The sequence below is a fragment of the Octopus sinensis genome, linkage group LG25 (genome assembly GCF_006345805.1).
Source record: "Octopus sinensis linkage group LG25, ASM634580v1, whole genome shotgun sequence".
Classification (NCBI taxonomy): domain Eukaryota; kingdom Metazoa; phylum Mollusca; class Cephalopoda; order Octopoda; family Octopodidae; genus Octopus; species Octopus sinensis.
The window spans coordinates 17,641,800-17,660,677 of record NC_043021.1 but is presented as its reverse complement, the minus strand read 5'-3'; the positions used below and the strand labels follow the sequence as shown (position 1 = coordinate 17,660,677).

General features: G+C 41.3%; 1 long non-coding RNA gene across 1 annotated transcript in view; it reads right to left on the bottom strand.

Moving 5' to 3' along the window:
* The window catches only part of LOC118767859, a 29,306-nt gene extending 11,614 nt beyond the window's left edge, over window positions 1-17,692 (bottom strand). The window contains exons 1-2 of the long non-coding RNA XR_005003764.1: window positions 17,210-17,692; window positions 164-173 (exon numbers count right to left, since the gene is read on the bottom strand). This is a non-coding gene — a long non-coding RNA (uncharacterized LOC118767859). The remainder of the gene's footprint in view (window positions 1-163; window positions 174-17,209) is intronic.
* Window positions 17,693-18,878: the final 1,186 nt, after the last annotated feature.

The following is an 18,878-nucleotide window of genomic DNA, read 5'->3' as shown; positions in this document are numbered from 1 at the left end:
TTCTGTCTGACAAGCTCCTGTCAAGCCGTCCAACCCATGCCCGCATGGATAACGGACGTTAAATGATTATGATGATAATCACACATACACATACATAAGTTTCGAAATTTAAACAGAGGCACGATAAAGGAACGAACGGAAAACCCACACAGAAGACATGGACAGGCTCTTTCCTCGCCAGTTATCGTCCAAAAAACGTCATTACAATTTCACGCCTTTAACGATAATATTGTTCGTTTTTTGGTGCGAATATAAATGTAAATATACAAACAAAATAAAATAAATATATAAACAAAACAAAAGCCGTGCCACTTTGAGATAAGGCAAGGCGTGTGTATAATAAATAAGGCATTGGAAAATGATGTCCTGTAGGACTGGAAACGGAAAGTAGACAGATTGAAAGATAGAATGAAAGGTGAAAAAAACGAACTGTAAAAAAAACGAACCTGTTCTACACACACACACACATATATGTATGTATATAATTATTACCTTACTGCCCACAAGGGGCTAAACACAGAGAGGACAAACAAGGACAGACAGGCGGATTAAGTCGATTAGATCGACTCCAGTGCGTAACTGGTACTTAATTTATCGACCCCGAAAGGATGAAAGGCAAAGTCGACCTCGGCGGTATTTGAACCCAGAACGTAACGGCAGACGAAATACCTATTTCTTTATTACCCACAAGGGGCTAAACACAGAGGGAACAAACAAGGACAGACATCGGTATTAAGTCGATTACATCGACTCCAGTGCGTAACTGGTACTTAATTTATCGACCCCGAAAGGATGAAAGGCAAAGTCGACCTCGGCGGAATTTGAACTCAGAACGTAACGGCAGGCGAAATACCTATTTCTTTATTACCCACAAGGGGCTAAACATAGAGGGAACAAACAAGGACAGACATAGGTATTAAGTCGATTACATCGACTCCAGTGCGTAATTGGTACTTAATTTATCGACTCCGAAAGGATGAAAGGTAAAGTCGACTTCGGCGGAATTTGAACTCAGAACGTAACGGCAGACGAAATACCGCTAAGCATTTCGCCCGGCGTGCTAACGTTTCTGCCAGCTCGCAGAATACACACATATAGGCATATTTATAGGGGCGCATGAATGTAAATTTCTTATATACATACAATGGACTTTCCCATTATCTAAAGAATGAAATAAAATACCGTTTCAGACGGAATCTTATATTTCATGGTTCTTTATAAACCTCCACCATTCTTAGAATGTTTAAAAGACTCCCCAAAAGTTAATAGCAATCACTTCCCAGCTATAAATTAGTGCTATGAGATAGAGTTAACTCCCTTGTTATTCTTATACATTTTCTTTTTTCTCACAAATTTATTTTCTTGCTAATCATTTTCCGTCACCCGCTTCTCATCTTACCTACCCATATATCTGTGAGTGTGTGTGTGTGCGTATTTATATATCAACAATATATCAGAGAATGTCCTATATATATATATATAAAAGAGAAGTTGTGTGTCTGTCTCCTACGATTTAGATTCCTAACTACTCCCACATTTTGCGGTGCAGTTTAACCAAAACCGGGTATCTTATAGTCGTGATTCATATCGAGCCCTTCTGGGTACTAGCGCGCGTCTACGATGAGTCTACGATCTAAAAAAAAATTACCATCATTTTTTTCCATTTTAATGCATTTTTTCGCTATTATATAAGGGAAGTAACTCTCTAAAAATGTCTACGATGAGTCAACAATTTAAAAAAAAATTTACCATCATTTTATTTTCCATTTTTAATGCATTTTTTTGCTATTTTTTGGCTATAACTCTCTAAAAATGCTTATATAGTTATTTCCCTTACAAACCCGAGCAACGCCGGTCGATACTGCTAGTATATATATATACATACAATTGCAGCGTGGAAGGTGTTTATAAGCCATTTAAGAAACACACAAAAACCGTTGGATTCACTTCAACATTTAAATTTAATTTGTCAAAATATTTTCGTCGCTTTGAGATCGTGACCTGTTTACGTCAGTTCCAGCACACGATCTCAGATCAAGTCACTCGCTATGCAAGTACATCTCCGTAATACACACACACACACACACACACACACACACACACACACACACACACACACACCACACACACACACACATATATATATATATATCTGTAAATGTAATATGTGACAATTATTCGGTAACCATGATAAAACTCAGAGTTTCGGATGTCGGGGTGGAAATCCACGCCGCCATCTCTTCACGATGGTCGGATAACTGAAGAGATGGCGGCGTGGATTTCCACCCCGACATCCGAAACTCGGAGTTTTATCATGGTTACCGAATAATTGTCACATATTACAGATAAATTCCTCTATTTCCATAATATCGAGGTCTCTTTCATTCTTTTGTTGTCTTATATATATATATATATATATATATATATATATATATATATATATATATATATATATATACATATATGCATATATGGGTACAGGACGTCACCAACTGTGTAAACAACATGAAGTACAAAAACAAACGAGTTAAATACGCAATGATGGCGAGGCTGATGCGCTGGAATAGCCAAGCGCCCTCACGAGTTTCACCAGTTACCTCTGCTAGACGAGTTACCAGTCGAGACAGGAATCTCGCAGTCAGTGGCCCGACCCCACCAAACGTCTCGAACGCCACAGGATGGAAAATGTAGTTGGGCGACAATTCGCGGTATTTCAGGATTTTGTTCCCCTCGGCCGCAGAAGCTGTAGATATCGCTCTGATCGCACCATCCAGTATACTCTTTACTCTTTTCCTTGTTTCAGTCATTTGACTGCGGCCATGCTGGAGCACCGCCTTTAATCGAGCAACTCGACCCCGGGACTTATTCTTTTGTAAGCCCACTACTTATTCTATCGGTCTCTTTTGCCGAACCGCTAAGTGACGGGGACATAAACACACCAGCATCGGCTGTCAAGCAATGCTAGGGGAACAAACACAGACACACAAACGCATACATACATACATATATACGACGGGCTTCTTTCAGTTTCCGTCTACCAAATCCACTCACAAGGCTTTGGTCGGCCCGGGGCTATAGAAGAAGACACTTGCCCAAGATGTCACGCAGTGGGACTGAACCCGGAACCATGTGGTTGGTAAACAAGCTACTTACCACACAGCCACGCGAGAAGATGCAAAAGAGTCGCTAACTATGACATCCCAGACAAAACATCTGCCTCGCGACCAGGGGCACAGAGTGAGGCCGTCAGGTTTTTTCCCATCACATCTGGACAATCCAAATGGTTCCAAGATGGAGGGGATGTTTGCCCGGGCCAAGCACCATGAGTATCAGGAGACACGAAGTTCGTCCAAGCTGAGTTGGCCACCAACATTAGCCATAGAGATGGCTTCAATCCAGTTACCTGAGTATTTGGCACGAGCAGACGGTAAGCGGCACCTTGAAAACTGGTCCGACTAGATGAAGAAGGAGTCGAAGGTGGCCTTCGAAATTATGTCGTCCCAAGTTCTCTGACTCCGACATTCTTCCAATTTCTCAGGAGCAGACAAGCCTAAATCTCTCCAGTGTTGGAGAGCTTCATCCAGCTCCCTGTTGGAAGTGGTGCATGTTGGAGAGGAGAGGATGTTGCTCATCAGGGTGGAGCAGGCGTAAGTGAAGGAAAGGAAGCAAGAGATAGAGAGAGAGAGAGAGGGAGGAACACTTGCGGAGACTAAGACCTCCAAATCGCTTGGTAAATGCAACCTGATCGCGGGACGTTGGAGAGAGTCTGACACTGACCAAGCATTTGAGTCTCTCAAAGATTAAGTTGCTGAAGCGTTGGAGACACGATGGGAACCGATAAGAAGAGTTGACTCTGAGCAAATATAGAAACTTAGGGACCAAGAGGTAATTCCTAAGTATGAAAAAAACCTTGATGGGGTTCGATAGCTTCAATAGTTTTCAGCAATTGCTAAAGGGCAGCCGCCTTCGACTAGAAGATGGATTCGAAGGCAAGGTCAGTGATTGTGGCTCCTAAGGAGCACCAAACCGATGAGGGAGAGACTACAATGGAAGGGAAGGACCCTGCAAAACGGTCAATAGTTGGTTGATGTTGAGAAGCCGGGTGATTGATGTTATGTGTAGTTTCGTTCTAATGGGACAGACAACCAATATGAAGCCATTGTTATTGTTTTACGTGTTTATTTACTTTCCATGTTACACGAACTGTCAACATTCAGCGTAGTGATACATTTATACTTTGTGAGGGCGCGTGGCTTAGTGGTTAGGGCATTCGGCTCATGATCGTAAGGTTGTGAGTTCGATTCCCGGCGACGCGTTGTGTCCTTGAGCAAGACACTTTATTTCACGTTGCTCCAGTCCACTCAACTGGCAAAAATGAGTTGTACTTGTATTTCAAAGGGTCAGCCTTGTCACTCTCTGTGTCACGCTGATTATCCCCGAGAACTACGTTAAGGGTACACGTGTCTGTGGAATGCTCAGCCATTTGCACGTTAATTTCACGAGCAAGCTGTTCCGTTGATCGTATCAGCTGGGACCCTCGTCGTCGTAACCGGCGGAGTTTTTTTTAGACATTTATACTTTAGACACAGTTCGTACTGTTCACTAACAAAATAGTGCCAAAAGTGAGGATGTATTCTACATACGTATACACATAGATATGAATGTGTAACAGTTGAGGATCCAGAGCTCACATTTGGAGCTGTTTACTTGGGGTCCCCGGTGACCAAGCCTCCCCCCAACGATCATGTTTGCAATGGCGAGAACCTTGTCCGGAGGTCCCCCCCCCCCAAAAAAAAGTATCGTCAAGATACCAGACGTTGAGGTCTAGCTCGACCGTCATCTTAGTGATGTCATCAATGCTCAGTGCGAACAGCGCGGTCCCGAGTGGGTCGCTCTGTTGGACTCCTGAGGCGGAGGTGATGATTTGATCACTGAGAGAGAGATAGAAGGGCTCCCGTGCAAGGTGGTAGAGTTGTGGGAACCTTCTCAATTTAGGTGGAGGGGATAAGTCGATTACATCGACCTCCTCAGAGCTCAGGTGGTATTTATTTTTCGAACCCGAAAAGATGAGAGGCGAAGTCGGCTGCTGCAGAATTTGAACTCACTGCGTAAAGACAGACGAACTGCCGTTAAGTATTTTCTTCGATATCTGCCAGTTCGCCCCCTTCGACAGACAATATATGGTGGTGGAAGCACTCCGTCGGTTGCGACGATGAGGGTTCCGGTTGATCCGATCAACGGAACAGCCTGCTCGTGAAATTAACGTGTAAGTGGCTGAGCACTCCACAGACACGTGTACCCTTAACGTAGTTCTTGGGGATATTCAGCGTGACACAGAGAGTGACAAGGCCGGCCCTTTGAAATACAGGTACAACAGAAACAGGAAGTAAGAGTGAGAGAAAGTTGTGGTGAAAGAGTACAGCAGGGATCACTACCATCCCTGCCGGAGCCTCGTGGAGCTTTTTAGGTGTTTTCGCTCAATAAACACTCACAACGCCCGGTCTTGGAATCGAAACTGGGATCCTACGACCGCGAGTCCGCTGCCCTAACCACTGGGCCATTGCGACTCCAAAGACAATATATATATTACAGAAGTGATATAGACTTTCACCATTTCTGTCCGACCTTTTGAAGTGGGTTCCTCTCAACTTATTTCTGGCTGACACTAGCCGCCCTGCTCGTAACCTCGTTTTAGCTTCTATTCACCTGGATATCTGGACCTAACTAGACCCTTAAACATCCTAAGTGGATCCGCGTTCCATCGGCAGATGCTGGCAGGCTTTGACTTGCCTCTCCAGGTTTTGAATTTCAAATTGGTTAACACGTGTTCTTATTATCACATCTATTTCTTTACTACCCACAAGGGGCTAAACACAGAGAGGACAAACAAGGACAGACAAACAGATTAAGTCGATTATATCGATCCCAGTGTGTAACTGGTACTTAATTTATCGACCCCGAAAGGATGAAAGGCAAAGTCGACCTCGGCGGAATTTGAACTCAGAAAGTAACGGCAGACGAAATACCGTGAAGCATTTCGCCCGGCGTGCTAACAATTCTGCCAGCTCGCTACCTTAAGGGAGTGTATATCTTATTATCCCATCGGGTTCCTTAACCCTTTACCTGTCCAAAAGCATTTTCACAAGTTTGTCCTAAAACGTCCATGCTTGTTTTCAGACTTTTAGTCGAGCCTTTGTTTCGTATATTTTGAATAATAGAAAGCTTTCCTTGCATGAGTCTCATGTTACTCTGGTGGTCGGAAATAAAAAAAAAAAGAGAGTGTATATCGTATATGATGCAGGAATGCCTGGGAATGATGTCCTGTGTATCACACATGGCACATAGGACAGGAAGATGGTTAAAGATGGTGCCAAGGCGGCGAGCTGGCAGAAACGTTAGCACGCCGGGCGAAATGCCTAGCGGTATTGCGTCTGCCGTTACGTTCTGAGTTCAAATTCCGCCGAGGTCGACTTTGCCTTTCATCCTTTCGGGGTCGATAAATTAAAGTACCAGTTACGCACTGGGGTCGATGTAATCGACTTAATACCTATGTCTGTCCTTGTTTGTCCCCTCTGTGTGTTGCCCCTTGTGGGTAATAAAGAAATAGGTATTTCGTCTGTCTATACGTTCTGAGTTCAAATTCCGCCGGGGTCGACTTTGCCTTTCATCCTTTCGGGGTCGATAAATTAAAGTACCAGTTACGCACTGGGGTCGATGTAATCGACTTAATACCTATGTCTGTCCTTGCTTGTCCCCTCTATGTTTAGCCCCTTGTGGGTAATAAAGAAATAGGTTAAAGATGGCGCCAACCATCTCGATTTCCGAGACATCCAACAGTTTAACAGCGAAGTCAGTAATGATGGTGAAGAAGCCTCATGGCTTGGTTGATCTGAGTCTCTCACTGTGGCTAAGGAGGGAGGTCTCTACGCGATCGCTCCAGCTGTCAAAAATAGCAGCCAAATCTCAAATCATACATACTCCATCGACTTAATAAAGATACAATGGACAATATTGTCCTTGGTATGAAAAAGAAAACACCTCAGATGGTCACAACTGGAACGCTTTTGATCATAAGTCTCCTACATCAGGGTGAATAGGAGTTAGGCCACTATAGTCAGGTAAAGGGGATCAGAAGCCGTTCTGTAAGGTGTTGGGTGGGTCGAGATCGAACCCTTTGTTTCAAATTTAGTCACCGAATTTATTTATTCAATTGGGAGGGAATTCATCTGTGAATGTCAGACGAATACAAAATCCAGAAAATTATTTTGTGGCTGTGGTGGAATTGGAACTATAGAACCATAAACTTCAAACGTATCTGTAATCCATCGGCATTAAATTGACTTTTATGAACCAACGAGAGACATTCTCCTGGGGTCGCCAAACTTCCTTTAAGTCACAACTATCACCTTTAAAAAAATGAAGGTCATGTTGGATATTGTAGGGTGAGATGTTTGAGCAAATTGAGTGAATCGTCACGGCTGGAACGTCTTCGATCATAACTCGTCTAGGACGGAGATGACTTGAAGTTAAACATCAACTTGGACTTCTTGTTGAGCAATAAAATTTTGAGTATCAATTTTTACAGTTGGAATCGAACCTGGTTTTCAGTGACGACAGGAAAATTATGATTTGATCTTGCCGGGCGATTCCATTTGAGATTTCACTTTTCAATGAAGCAGTAGAAGAGTTCAAAATAATAATAATACAAAAAAAAAAAAGCTTTAAAATCTCTACAGAAGTATAATTTTAAAAGCTTTTTTGACATCGTTCTTTTTTATCGAAAGGTCGGAGAGTTAAAGCTACTCCATATTTTACTTACAACACTATAATTTCGTTTGTGTCGGAAGGTTAATCCCCGTTGCGATGTTCTTTGTGGAGCAGAGGCAAATAATATGTGTCGACTCTCATGTTAAGCAACTGACCGATATTTCAACGACAACCTCAACAGACTCCTCTTTATGTATCAGCTGCCATATGTGTGTGTCTTCTTCTCCGGAGCGTATATATATTATCCCTGAAATAGCTTTGAAAACTCTCAATATATAATTCTCGAAATAACATGTGAAGCAATTTAAAATATGTGTTGAAACAGCAACGATTTCGAGACATTCTAGTGATTTGCGGATTCTCTAACCACAAGCGTGTTGTGGCTGGCTTCAGAGGCGCAGCCAGGTTTTGAAGTTACGGCAGCAAGAACATGAGAGAGAAAGAAAAAAAAAGAAAACCGCTGTGACGTATCCAAACTTATTGGTTATGGATTTTATTAAAGGCGCCAATTTTGAAAAATGTTCCCGGGGAAAGCGACCGCTCCTATTGTTCTCCTTTTAGCTACGCCACTGGCTGGCTTCAAAATTAAACGGCCATTCTTTAAATCATTCTTCTGTCAAAGACTATGCTTGGAGCCAAAAGAAATATGAACCATTGCACACAAGTCTTTTATTTCAAACACTATCAAAGTAATATGCCTTGTATTACAGCTTTTTGTTTTTGACTGTAACATTCTCTGTAACGTAACGTGAGTTTTGGAGGTTCGTCTTCTTTAAACGGAACATATCTTCTACAGCGAAGATTCATGCTAACGTGGATACCCTCGGGTGGTCATCTCAGCCCACGCTATGCTACTGCAGGTGTCATCATTAAAATGGACCGTACGAGCACTAGCGTAGGTAGTGCTTGCCACCCCCCGGACCACACAAAAAACACATTGCCTACAGCAGACCCAAAAGTGTCGCCCGGGGCGGACTGCACCACCATCCCCACCCCTAACCACGCTAGTGCATCCTAGACTGTATGCTTCAATATTTGACTTGAATGAAGCTTCGTGTAGTTCATTCCACAAGATTTTGTCAGAGATGCCAACATTTCCCAATTTATTCCGCTCATTTATTTGAACCAGTCAACGGAATAACTTCATTTTAGTTTTGGAACTGAACCGTCTACTTGGAAGTAAATTCTTTTTCAGCGAACTGCGGTGAATGGTCAGCTTTGCCTGGTATCGAACCTACAAGTGTTGTATTGAAATTCATTTTGTTTTTAAAGGGACATAATCGCAGTGGACCGATGCAGTGTTACCGCTTCTTTAAGTCGAAGCTTCTGTGAGTATGAGGACAAAATGGTTTCTTTTGAAGCGGCGATGAATCCGGTCAGACAATTCGATCTCTCTGTATTGTTGTACTATTCTTATAGATTTATGGCGAATGGTAGGATTTGGAACTTGAAATATTTTCATTTCTAACATTGTAGTTCCTCGATATGGAATACATCAAAGAATATCTCCCTAACACTCGCACACCCTTCCTGAATAAATGTGTGTGTATATGTATGTATATATATATAATACACACACACACATGAAATAGAAACGGTCCAAGATTAGAGTCTTTGACCGCCATTGACATCTCTAACGCAATTTGAAAAGATCTTTTACTTTCTGTTAACAGTTCCCCTCAATTGCGGTCGTCCTCTCAACTCACTAGAAACTTACATTTTTTTAATAAGTAACCCCTTTTCTCTGGTTGGAATTCTTTTAACCGAATTATTCCCTTAATTTTCCTGACGAACATGATTTGGTTCGAACAATGGCACTTTTTTTTTTTTTTTTTTTTTTTCACGCCTTTTTAAAGTCCTTAGTTTCAAAATCCAATCATTTGCCATAAAGATGTTTTTTTTCCTTAAAAAAAACAAAAAAAAACCGACGTCTTTAAATTTTCCATTTGTTATTTGGATGTAATCTCCGTCTGTCAGCTCTTTTTTTTTCTTAAGTTACTGACTTCGATAGACTGAACTTGAAGGGGAAAATCTTAAATTCGCCTTTTTTTTCTTTTTTCTTTTTTTTTTTTTTCGTTAAAAAAAAAAAAAATTTCAGACTTCTTGGAGTTCTGTTGATACTTGTTGTCTTCAAGAAGGTGAAGGGGTTGGTTCACGTAGAATTCGTAATGAATTGTGTATTTCTTGACTTTAAGCATTTATATCTGCCTTGCATTTATTGTTTGTCTTTTACGTAACGTTCCTGTTTCTCAGTATTCAACTCTTGTACAAAAATTGCGCTTTTATACTTTAACTTATAAAAAAAAAATCGAAGTGCGACTAATATAGGCGGAAACTAAACTATGAAGCGGGGAAATTTTCTTGTTTAGTTACAAAGAAATTATTTTAAAAATCTGCCGGTCAAAGTGAAAAGATCCATTTTCTTTTCTAAACCGATACCCTAATACTAAGGGTTGCTACTTTACGCGGCTAACTCGTATAAGGATATATTTAAACTGTGGTTCATGTTTTAAAACATTCTTGTACATCTTCCATCGAAAGTTTGTGGAAAAGAGCTACAATAGATAATTGCATATTCCGGTCTTTATAAAGAACACCTAATGTGTCCTGATTCTTTATTACCCATAAAGGGCTACACAGAGGGGACAATACAAACATTGGGGACATAAAACGTCACAATTACATAAATATGGGTAATGAAATATGATAGATGAAAGTGATACTAACGGCCCCATCCGCTAGCATCACTTACCTGTCCTTCACACTTCATTCCCAATATAATACACCTTGCTCTCTAGTTTCCTCTCGAATCTCTCTTCCATTTCCTTCACTGTTTCGTCATTTATTTCCACTGTATATATTTCACAGGCGCGTGGCTCAGTGGTTAGAGCGTCGAGCTTACGATCGTGAGGTTGTGAGTTCGAATCCTGGACCGGGCTCTGTGTGTTGTGTTCTCGAGCAAGGCACTTTATTCCACGTTGCTCCAGTTCACTCAGCTGTAGAAATGAGTTGCGACGTCACTGGTGCCAAGCTGTTATTTCTTTATTACCCACAAGGGGCCAACGAAGAGGGGACATAACAAAACATTGGGGACATAGAACAATATGATTAAAATTATGAGCAAATGAATTATAAAATGAAAAAATGATATGAAAGCGATGCTAACGGCCCCCTCCGCCAGCATCACTTAGCTGTCCTTCATCACCCATTTCCCATCACAATTCCAAACTTTTTTACCACACTCTTCGTTTCTCTTTCATACCTCTCTATCATTTCATCCTTCATATCCGCTGTCAACCAGTTTATACGCACTTCGTTACACTTATTCAACAACTAGCAGTATCGCCTGGCGTTGCTCAGGTTTGTAAGGGAAATAACTATAAAGCATTTTTAGAGTTATAGCCAAAAAATAGCAAAAAAATGGAAAAAAATGATGGTAAATTTTTTTTTTGATAGTTAAAAAATGTGGAGTTGCGTCCCCTACACAGTTTGTGGTTTGTGTTCCTGATTCTCGACCCCATGTCGAATTTATCGATTTTTTTCAGAACTGGGGGAACTTTTCAAAATTTTCGCTGCGTTAGTTTTGAATTATGACATTGGGCTATGTGTGTGTGTCAAGTTTCATCAGAATCGGTTGAAAGCCGTGGTCAGTGAGGGTACAAGCAAACAGACACACAGAAACACGCACAGACAAACTGCCGTTTATATAGAGAGAGATGAGTCCATAAGTTCATCTTCAAACACCGCGTAACTGCCGTCTTCATGCTCTTGCCATACGTCATTATGAAAAATCCTTTTTGCGTCCTCGGTGTCCCCCTTCCTCACAACGCATAAAAAAGTAGGTCTTGGGCCTTTGTTTGTTCTGTGTGTCTGTTTTTGTTTTTCTTGTAGGCGGGGAGTGGGTGGAATCGCTGTTTGCAGGGGAAGGATGGGTCTCCAAGGGTGTGGGTGGTGTTGGGGTGGGTTGGGGCTTCGCACTGTTTTTCTTTTTCTTTCTTTTTCTCTTCTTTCTCCCTTCTTCCCACTCTTGCTGCATCTCCTCTTCTTCTGTCATTCCCTTTTCTGTTTGGTTCTCTTTAGTTTCTTCCTCTTTTGGGGCTTCCGCAACGATTTCCTTTTCCTTTGGTGGGGGAGGGCAGTAGGCTCTTATGTGACCCCTCAGGCACAGGTGCCAAGCTGTATCTGCTCTTTGCCTTTCCCTTGGACAACATCGGTGACGTGGAGAGGGGAGGCCGCTATGCATGGGTGACTGCTGGTCTTCCATAAAAAACAACCTTGCCCAGACTTGTGCCTCAGAGTAACTCTCTAGGTGCAAACCCATGGTCAGTGTCTGACCGAAGAGGGTCACTATATATTTCACAGTCCTTCTTTTCGCACCTTTCCACAAACTCATCTATTCGTTCTTCTGAAATTACTGCATACCTATTACAGCCCTTTTCACACCATTGGTAGTCCTTCATTATTTCTTTTGTCCTTTCTCATTGCAATACTTAAAAAATTGGGCCTAGGTTTTTTTTGTGGTATCTTGACTGTTTGCTTCTTTTTTTTTTTGTTTTCTTGTTGGTGGGGAGTGGGTGGGTTCACTGTCTGCAGGGGAAGGGTGGGACTCAGAGGGTGCGGGTGGGGAGTGGGTGGGTTCACTGTCTGCAGGGGAAGGGTGGAACTCAGAGGGTGCGGGTGGGGAGTGGGTGGGTTCACTGTCTGCAGGGGAAGGGTGGGACTCAGAGGGTGCGGGTGGTGTTGGGGTGGATTGGGGTTCAACACTATTTAATTTTCTCCTTCTCTTCCTCCTTTTTCTGCCTTCTTCCCATTCCCTTTTGAACTTCCTCCTCTTCCGTTGTTTCTTTCTCCGATGGTTTCTGCTCTTCCTCTTCTTTGGCCACTTCCTCTCTTTGAGGTTCCATAACAATTTCCTTTGATGGGGGAGGGCAGTAAGCTCTTATGTGACCTCTCAGGCCACACTTGTAACAGCGTGGAGCTCTGCCCTCCACCCACCCACACTCTCATAATGACACCTCCCATTTTTGATGTTCTCCGTTAATTTTTCCAACGTTTCGGCCTCCGCTTGCACATTTAAAACCAGCACTGCACCCTTCCAGCTTCCAGCCTTCATCCTTCATAGTAGCATGGACGATGTCCACCTCTTCCTCACAACCACTGATTATGGCTGCCACTATCCATTCTCCATCAACATTTGGGGGTATTCCCTCCACCCTGATCCGAGTAGTTTTCCTATTCAGATATGAGGGCAGAAGGAACACCTTATCTGTCTTCACCGCTCTCGCAGCAAAGCTTTTTCTTACCACTTTATCATCGTCACATCAACAGACATTAAGGCTGCACAGTAGCAGTTGACAAGGCATGTATAACGATTAAATAAAAAAAATTTTGTCTATATCTTCGATCACTGTCATTATTCCATTGAGTCAACCTCATTATTTTCTACATAGCAGACCGTTACATAAACAGGCAAAGGTAATCTTTCGTTTTAACTCGAAATAATGTAAACGCTGAATTGGCCATACATACACACACATACATACACACACACACATACTTACATATACACACACACACATACATACACACACACACATACTTACATACACACACATACTTACATACACACACATACTTACATACACACATACATACACACACACATACATAGATACACATACACATACATACATATACACCGAGTAAAAAATTTCAGTTATCTCTCTTTCACACATTACTCTCTCTTCACACACACTAACAGAAGCACTTCACTTACACAACATACTGTCTGTCTCCCACACCCCATCAAACGCACGCACGCACGTCAATGCTTCCCATGCACGGTAACTTCAAAAGAACTTCCCTCGTCATACAATTGCTTTCTCTTAGTCTCTTTCGCTCTCATTACTTCAAAAGTTCCCGCAAGCCCATATGTAAAAAAAAGAAGTTTTTTACGGAAATCGATGGAAAGGTCTACTAGAGACGAAAGATTGCCCCATTTTCTTCGCCACACTCTCGTTCCTGAATTGGACCACCACAATACCGAAATCTATGCCTCTTGTCATGAATATTATATCTTCCTCCGTTCTTTTCAGAGCTTCTATTAATTCCATACTATTTCAATAGTCCGGTACGTGATGGTCCTTCGTTCATACCACTCTCTTTGTTTTGGTGGCGATGACAACCCCACTTCACCGCCGTCCTTTTTAATGAATTCGTGGTAGCTTGGCAGTTTGGCCAAGTCTATTTCTTTTTCCTCCGACTTTTTTTTGTCACTCCTGCGTAAGTGTTTCCTAATTGTTTGTCCATCTTTTTTATTGCCTTCTCAAGCTCTTCTTCAGAAGTCGATAAATCCGACACACTTTCGAACATACCTCGTCTGGCCATCTCTCCCGTCAGGGAGGGGCAGTCCACCTCTTCCTTTGTCTGTCTCAACACAGACAGACAACAACAAAAAAAAACGTACAACAAAACGTTCAACAATAAAATTAACACTCAATAAACAAACAGCAACTCACAGTAAACAACGCCACGACAAAAAAAGATGACTAAGTGTCGAGAACACCTAATGTGTCCAAGTTCCTAGTGACTCGTTCATATCTAATTGACTAATTATGAAGTATACACTATTAGGATTATTGTAATAAATACAGCAATGAGGCAGCCTCTACCTCACAAATCGAAATTTCTAGAATTTCAGTCCCATCAAGTTTTCCCACCAACGTGCTAATTTTTTTTTTTTTTTTTTTTTTTTGTACTTGGGCTGTGGCTACCTTGAATGGTTTAGTCGAACAAATCTAGCCCAGGACTGTTTTTAAAGCCTGGTGTTTATTCTATTGATGTAACGATAACTTACAAAGACCTTAAGAAATCGACACCACTTAGATACGAATCGCTTTGTCTCGACTCGAAAATAATTAGATTACGAACGACATCCCCGAGGGTCGTTAAATACAGGACCCATTGGTATGGGTGGGACCTCGTGGAATTTCGGTTAGTCTACTTCGAGGGATAGTTACGGCCGAAGTTAACTTGCTAAACTGGACCTAGACTAGGTAAGTGCTTGGTCCTGTCTTGGGTGAGGAAGTAAACGGCGCTATGGAACTCATTGTTCCCTATTTTTATATATTTCACAAGCCGTGTATAAAATAGTAAACAGTCCCATAAAGTATACTACACTAAAAAAAAAAAAAAAAGAAAATAGAGTTCTTGGGAATGATGATGGCAATCCCTCAAGGTCGAGGATGATGGTCATGGCGCAAATTACTGGTGAGTCCATAGGTGACCGATAAGACCAATTCTTGCTTGAAAAGATCGGTCGTAATGCGGACATCTAGTGCCGGAAAGGAGAGTCGCACGTGGTTGTTGTTGGCGCTCCTTCCGTCGTCGTCTTTTCTCCTCCAGCTCTGCAGACCTTTTCGACTTGAAAGTCGCCGTTCCCTCATGGATGGTGGTTTTCCAGAGTGGTCTGTTTTTTGCCGTTTCCTCCTAGTTAGTGAAGTCGATGTCACACTTTTTGAGGTTCGTTTTCAGGGAGTCCTTGTAGCGTTTCTTCTGGCCTCCTTTTGTACGCTTGCCGTCTTTGAGTTGGGAGTAGATCTGTTTGGGAAGTCGTTCGTCAGTCATTCTAACCACGTGGCCGCTCCATCTTAGTTGGTCTTTGATGACATAGGCTTCGATACTTGGGAATAGAATGTTACTATTGAGAACGTAATATCCATGCTAGTGAGGCGACCTAGGAGGGTTATAGGGAAAAAACTTTTCACGAGGCCCTGTAAGAGAAGCACTTTATGTAAAATAATTTTTAGTTTTATTTACAAATCTTAGACTGTTTTTAATGTGACTAAAAATGGTTGGTTTTAACACAAACGGGTTTGATTATTGAACAGCAGGTTTTTAACCTTTTATTTTTGACATCTTTTGAGTCTGGGAGAATTGCATCTTAGCACACAGTGATTTTCAAGCATTTGGTCCACGACAGGAGCAGCTGAATTTCATTTTATGGCAAAACTATTGCGTTTGAATGTTACCCTAGAATACTTTGTCGGGTATTTGTGAATATTCTTTATAAATTTTTCTTGAAACTATTTTGGTCCAGAGTTGTGATAAACCTTAAACGTTAGTTTCAAGTGAGCAGCCAAATTTATTTCACTGCTTCCGTGGCCGAACGGAACAAAATCCTTAAGTATCGAGACCAGTTAGTGAACTCTCTCTCTTCCACCTGTGGAATTTGAAGACTTTGGAGGGGCTGGGCCGCTGACGGAGGTTTTTTTTTTTTTTTTTTTTGCCATCGTTGTCTCGCCTTACTGAAGCGTCGGACGATGTCCATGAGGGTGCTTGGCTTCAGTAAGTTATGTTGAACCTTGTGGTGAGCAACAAACTGAGGCGCTTGGTGATGAATTGGTGTTTTACCTTTCTTCGTTTTTCTTGTTCCGCTTTCCCCATATTTTTCGCCTAGTTTGGGATTTGTATTTTTGATGTGGTTTTGTATTTTATATGCATCGTAGACATTTTAGGCATAATTAAATCTCAGAATGAGATTGAAACAGTAATCGCTCGATAATGTAAAGTATAGAAGCCATCTTATCATGGCTAACCACATTGGGGAGGGGGTGTTACTGTAGCTTTACAGCCCCAAGAGATCGTCGTCTCTAGCTGGCTTTAGACACAATATCAGTGCCCTTGGAGTATTTGCAAAGGGAGGCCATCCCTTCCTCGCAAGCCTGAGTGATACGCTCGAACTAGTTTCGGGATTTTGACGATCTCTTGGGGCTATAAAGCTACAGTAACACCCCCTCCCCAATGTGGTTAGCCATGATAAGATGGCTTCTATACTTTACATATACATTTTAATTTATCTTATATTTCATAAATGTTTAGTATTTACTATCCGACAGTGGGATCCTCTGGGAGCCTTTGATACAATGCTCAATGCATGTTTTTTGACTTCTTGACACTCGTTTTTTTATTCCCCATAAGGTTTTACACAGAGGGGACATTACAATACATTGGGGACACAAAACATTAAAAAATCGTATGATAGAGATGAAAAGAAGGGTGAAAATGAGATGAAAGTGATGTTAGCTGCCCCATCAGTCAACATCACTTGTCCTCTTTCCTATTTCAATGAGAAAAACCACGTAGTCCCCTAGATTTATCCCATATATTTTCTCAAGTTCGTCCCTCCTTTCCAGTTTCAACCTTCCCCTTATTAACAAATACACGTTTCTAAGTTCTTTTTCAAGCTCCGTCACCTGATTGTCTGTCAACACCATTTCCATTCCCTCTTTCCATTCCCTCTATAAAAATAGTAACGCGATCCTATTCTTATTAATATATTTTACTGACTATATTTTACATGCAGCGGCAATACACATAAGTTTGGAATGACAACAAGATTTCTTTTTAAGATATATACATTATTTATTTTACAGTTTTTTACAATCATGTTTGATGTTGGAAGTTTGTAAGTGTTCGCATGTTTTTGTGTCTGTGTGTTCGTTAGGCGTAAAAAGGTACTGACCAGTGAAAAGACGATGGGATTTGATTCACAGTTAATGTTGTTGGTATCGGCTTGGCAACAGGTAATAACAGATGGCTTAAGGTAGTTCTTAGAAGAAACTAGAACCCAAGAAACAGATAATTGATTTACCGTTTATGAGGTACACTGTAAGAGTCCCATATCAAGATATTGCATGTCGCAGTTGAGATTAATTGAATCACTCGTTGTGTTTATCTTTCTCTTGATATGAATATACTTCCAGACATGTTACTGTAGCCGTTTTCTTCGTGGCGAGAATTTCACCTAACCGCTATAGTTGAATCTGTAGTTGTCTCGTGTACAATTTAAATCTTCGATGTTTGTCGATTGGTTCTTGCTGCTTCTTCATTATATGTTCTGCTTGGTTATGTTTCTCTAGTTATAGATATCTTGTAACCGTTTTCTTCATGGTGATTTTTCACACTAACAGTATGAGAGGTATCTGTAACATCTTGTATTAATGGTGGTCGCCTGCCTCGAAACTGGAACTTGGTCGAGTATTCTCTGTGTGGTCAGAGACTTAGTTCTTAAAAGAACTAAAAGCCTAAGACGAGCTGTGTGTGGTCAGAGGTTCGCCCTGAGAAGGACTGGAAACCTAAAACGTATTTCTTTATTACCCACAAGGGGCCACGAAGAGGGGGACATTACAAGACGGGACATGGGGTACATAAAGCAAAAATAAAATATGAAGTAAAGATGAATTATATGTAATGAGATGGAACGGCTTACGAACCCCCAACTCGCAGTTCCGTTTAAAATACAATTGTACATTTCATATATTCCAGTTCAAAATACAATTTTACAGTTACATATATTCCAGTTCAAAGTACAATAATTTTACAATTTACATGTTAACATTACATATATTCCTGTTCAAAACACAACTTTACATCATACAATTTTACAATTAACAATTCCAATTCTTTTACATTAGACACTCGTCCGTCATATAATCTAATAGGTCCATATGGTCTATTACATCTGGTAATTTATCATACCGTACATAATGCGTTATATGAATAGCATTAAATATCTTTTTTAATTTTGTGTATGTTTCTTTGTCTATAATGACGCCTTTTACATCGTCACCATACAGTTTTGGGTTCACCTTCACCCTGACCAACCCTTTCCTACCTACAAGTCTCTTTTCCACTTCTGTATTCTTGATATACATCACAACTGCCTTCAGGTTTTTTCCTGTAGGCCTTCTTCCATATTTACACGATTCCAATTGTTCGTTCACTCTTGTCTCCCATTCTTGTTCAAACTCTGTCCTTGGCCGCTCTCTCGCCTTCTCTTTTACTTCCTGTTCTTTACATGTTCCCTCTTCTCTCTCTTCTGCTATCTTGCTTTTGATTTTTTTCTTTTTTAGATCTTTCGGTGGTGATTCCACCCTTGATCTCTTCCTATCTTCTGTTTTTTCCTCTTCTACACTTGCTCGTTCTTCTCCCGTATCCTCATTTAGCTGCTCCTCCATTCGTGCTTCCTCCGCTTTCGCTTCCTCCACACACGCATCTTTACACTCCTCTATCACAACCTCCGGTGCTTTTGTTTTTTCCCGCGGGCACAC